This window comes from Gekko japonicus, unplaced genomic scaffold (assembly GCF_001447785.1).
Source record: "Gekko japonicus isolate JY-2015 unplaced genomic scaffold, Gekko_japonicus_V1.1 scaffold3083, whole genome shotgun sequence".
Taxonomy (NCBI): domain Eukaryota; kingdom Metazoa; phylum Chordata; class Lepidosauria; order Squamata; family Gekkonidae; genus Gekko; species Gekko japonicus.
Genome location: NW_015164293.1, coordinates 105,636 through 110,711, shown reverse-complemented (window position 1 = coordinate 110,711; position 5,076 = coordinate 105,636).

Sequence of the window (5,076 nt, the reverse complement as noted above, 5' to 3'; positions counted from 1 at the left end):
CTGTCTGTCTGTCTGTCTGTCTGTCTGTCTGTCTATGTTCAGACGTGGTTTGCCATGGCCTGCCTTTGCATAGAGACCATGGACTTCCTTGGAGTCTCCCCATTCAAATATTCACCAGGACCACCCCTACTTAGCTTCTGAGATTTGAGGAGATCAAGCTACCCTGGGCTCTCCAGGTTAGGATCTAGGAAGATGTGGTCATGCACATGTACAGGCCATTGCCAATCTAATGCATCAGAGCATGTTAGGAGACATGGTTCTGTAGGTGTGTGGGTCCAACGCCTTGAAGGGCTTTGCAGCGGGTAACCAGAACCTTCAACTAGAACCAGTAAGTGATCAATAAACGACGGAGTGACTGCAGAAATCTTGTGAAATGCATGTTCCACCTAGCTCCCCATAGCAGCTGCTTCTGTACCAACTGGAGCCTCCAAATTTACTTCAAGGGCAGGCCCAGGTAGAGTGCATTGCAGTAGTCTAGCCCTGAGGTTAGCGTGGCATGGATCCACATGGCCAGATTGGCCAAGTCAAGGTAGAGAGCCATCTTATAATATAAGGACATAAGAGAAGCCATGTTGGATCAGGCCAGTGGCACATCCCGCCCAACAGTCTGTGTCACAGAGTAGCCAAAACCCAGGTGCCATCAGGAGGTCCACCAGTGGGGCCAGAACTCCAGAAGCCCTCCCACTGTGGCCCCCCCAGCACCAAGAAGACAGAGCATCCCTTGCCCCAAACAGAGTGTTCCTATCTATACCTTGTGGCTCACAGCCACTGAAGGACCTCCATGTCCAGTCCCCGCTATGCCTGTAGCCGCTGCCACTTCCTGCGGCAGTGAATTCTATGTGTTAACGACTCATTGGGTCAAGAAGGGCATCCTTTTATCTGTTCTCAGATTACTGCTCATCAGTTTCATGGAGTGCCCACGAGTTCTTGTATTGTGAGAAAAGGGAGAAATATACTTCTTTTTCTACCTTCTGTATCCCATGCGTAATTTTGTAAACAAAATTTTATTTCTGCCTTAAATAGAGATGAATTGTTCTCTGCTGGTTTTTACTGGGGACTTAATGTTCGTAAAACTCCTGTTTAAAAATGTGATGCTGGCTGGGATGGCAGTCTCTGATAGACAAGCAGGAGAGGTGGGTTTTAAATAAAACACCAGCTGGGATCTCAGGTGTGTTTTTGTATATTGTTCTGGGTGCTGCAAGCAAGTGATTCTAAATGGATGGTTCCTTATCGTTTGTGAGTTTCCTGTTCTCAGCCTAGAACAATCTTTGAGAACCAGTTTGGTGTCGTGGTTAAGTGTGCGGACTCTAATCTGGGAGAACCAGGTTTGATTCCCCACTCCTCCACTTGCAGCTGCTGGATGACCTTGGGCAAGCCATAGTCCTGTCAGAGCTGTTCTTGAAAGGGCAGTTCTCGAAAGCACTCTCTCAGCCCCACCTACCTGTCTGTTGTGGGGAGGGGAAAGGAAAGGAGTTTGTAAGCCGCTCTGAGACTCCAAGTGAAGGGCAGGGTAAAAATCCAATCTCTTCTTATTTGGGGGTATTTTTGGTGGGTTTGGGGTTTTTTGTGTTCCAGGGGATTGGGGGGAGGGGGGAGATTGCAGCTTTTGGAATTTCTGAGCCTGAACAAATCCAGCAAGTAAACCTCACGGGATAACTTTAAAAGGTAAAGGTTCCCTTGCTCGAAAGCCAGTCGAGTCCGACTCTAGGGTTGCGGTGCTCATCTCCGTTTCAAAGCTGAAGAGCCAGCGCTGTCCGAAGACGTTTCCGTGGTCATGTGGCCGGCATGACTAAACACCAAGGCACACGGAACGCTGTTACCTTCCCACCGAAGTGGTACCTATTGATCTACTTGCAATTTCTTGCTTTCAAACTGCTAGGTTGGCAGGAGCTGGAACTAGAGACGGGAGCTCACTCCGTCATGCGGCAACTCGGGTCACGAACTGCTGAACGACTGACCTTCCACAGCCTGCAGTTCAGCATCTTAGCCACTTGAGCCACCGCAGCTCCACGGGATAACTTTAGGAAGTGTTTAAAGGGATTCTGATTTTTAAAATCGATGCTTCTTCTTTTCTTTTTTTAAAAACCCACTTGTAAAATAGTCTACTCCTTGATTGCGTCAGTAAATGGTTACTGTTCAGAATGTACAGACAAACAGGTGACCTGGGGCTGGTGAAATCCAGTCTTTTGCATCTAAAAGTTTCAGACTGATGTCTTCGACATGAATACAGCCCTTATCTGAAGAAGGGGGCAGTGACTCATGAAAGCTGAAGCCCTGCTGCAAATTGTGTTAGTCTATTAAGGTGCTCCTGGACACCTGCTCTTTTCTGCTGCTACAGCCCTCAAACACACTCAAGAGATTAAGTGGATCATGCATATTGCCCTCACATACCTATTCAGAGATGCTGATTTTTCAGATGCTAATTTTTTTGCACTCCTCACCTCTGTGTCTAACTCTTCGCTCTAATCAAAGGGAACTTTGACTCCAGCTGGCCCTTTCTTGACCCCCTCCCACCATCTCATAGAATCATAGAGTTGGAAGGGGCCATACAGCATCTAGTCTACATGGTCTCAAAATCGGTTGACCCTCCCTGGCCTGAGGGAGGCCAGGCTAGCTGCTACTAGGGCCGGGGCCTTCTCGGTGGTGGCCCCTACCTGGTGGAACAAGTTCCCGGAGGAGATCAGGGCCCTGCAGGACCTTTCACAATTCTGCAGGGTCTGCAAGAGCTCTTCCGCCAGGTATGTAACTAGGGGCCGCCGCCGCCTTAGTGCACGGCCAGTAATGTTGATATCAGCAGCTGCCTCAAGAATTAGCAAATAACATCCAAACACTTCTGTGGAATAACATCGAAGCGCTTTCATCTGAAAACATCTCATTTGTTTGTTTTTAACTGCTGCCAGTACTTTGTAACATTTGTAATGCACTATTTTAATTGTTGTGTTTTAATTCTGTACTATTTATGCTTTTATTCTGTATTGTTGTGTGGTTGTTGGAAGCCGCCCTGAGCATGCTTTGCGTGGAGGGCGGGGTATAAATTTGACTACAAAATAAAATAAATAGTCCAACCCCCTGCCCAATGCAGCACCAGCCTAGAGCATCTCTGACAAATATTCTTCCAGCCTCTTCTTGAAAGCTGTCAGGGAAGGGGAGCTCACCACCTTTCTAGGCAGCTGATTCCATCTTTGGACCACTCTGACGGTGAAAAAGTTTTTTTTTCTAATCTCCAGCCGATACCTTTCTGCATGTCATTTCAACCCATTGCTTCAGGTCCTCTCCTCTGCTGCCAACTGGAACAGCTCCTGGCCCTCCTCCAAATTGACAGCCTTTCAAATATTTAAAGAGAGCAACCATGTCCCCCCTCAATCTCCTCGTCTCCATTTCTGCATGTCATTTCAACCCGTTGCTTCAGGTCCTCTCCTCTACATTATGTTTATGAGCTTTGACTCAGGAAAGCTTATTCCGTGGAAAATTCGGTGGGTCTCTAAGGCGCTGCTGGGCGGGAACTGTATTCAGAAAGCGCACCTTCAGGACGCATTCCGTTCTTCTGACTTTGACAGAGGAGGGCGGGTTTGATTGAGGTGTGTGGGTGGTTTCAAAGGGCTTCATCTCACAGCCCATTTGTGCATGCCAATGGATCCTAGTTCAGAGACAAGGGTATCAGCTCTGATTCTCAGACAGAAGGGACAAAGAGCGCACTTCTTGGTCTGTCTCTATAAAATGCAGATTGCCAGCTCTTGCACCCTCAGCTTGCCCCCCCCCCAGCACTGCAAGGAAGAGAAAAATTAGTTTAAACCTTCAGTTCCTGCCCCTCACACCTTTTTTATAAGGGGGAATCCAACCCGGGTCACCCAGATTAGAGTCTGCGCTCCTAACCACTAATTCCTGGGGGTGGAGAGGCCAGTGGCTCCTGCTCTTCCAAGAGGAGGACGGCTGCGCTTCTGAGCGCACTGAAAGACCCGGCGGCACGCAGCAGTCACCCACCTAGTCAAGAAAGTTGCAGGGCTTTTGGCGGGGGGGCCTTTTGGTGGGGGGGCTGGGTGCCATTTTGGCGCCCCTAAGGGCCAGCGCACTCTAGGCGAGCGCCTAGTTCGCCTAGTGAGCGAGCCGGCCCTGGGGGGAGGTTTCAAACGGCTTCATCTCACATCCCATTTGTGCATGCCAGTGGATCCCAGTTCAGAGACAAGGGTATCAGCTCTGATTCTCAGACAGAAAGGACAAAGAGCGCACTTCTTGGTCTGTCTCTATAAAATGCAGATTGCCGGCTCTTGCACCCTCAGCTTGCCCCCCCCCCAGCACTGCAAGGAAGAGAAAAATTAGTTTAAACCTTCAGTTCCTGCCCCTCACACCTTTTTTATAAACATACAAGGCGTGAAAGGAATACTTTGTCCCAGATTCATAGAACGAGAGAATCACAGAGTTGGAAGGGACCATACGGGACATCTAGTCCACACACAGACACACACACACATACACACACACACTCAATGCAGGATCAAGCCTAGTGTATCCCTGCCCAGTGTTTGTCCAGCCACTGCTTGAAGACTGCCAGGGAGGGGGAGCTCACCACCTCCCCAGGCAGCTGATTCTACCATTGCACAACTCTAAAACAGTTTTTCCTAATATCTAGCTGGCACTTTCCCGCCCTTAATTTAAACTCATTCTTTCGAGTCCTCTCCTCTGCTGCCAACAGGAACGGCTCCCGGCCCTCCTCTAAGAGACACAGCCCTTCAAGTACATAAAGGCTGGTTGTGCCAGAGTCTCAATGATCAGAGGCATACTCTGAACATGGAGGTTCCATTTTTGGCTGTCAACCCAGTGTGCAGGGGCGGATGAAGGCTCACTGGTGCCCGAAGCACTGACCAATCTTGGTGCCCCCCTCCTTTCCACACTGACCCCCAGTCCATTGTAGTGGTTGACCTGTCTGACCAGATAAACAATGCAGGTTGCAGCAACTGACAACTGAATTTGGCTCCATCATTTTACTTTTAAACACATGCATTTTACTTTTAAACATAGCCTATGATTGGAATCCTGTGTACAGTTCTGGTCTCCGTCCCTCAAAAAGGACACTGCTGA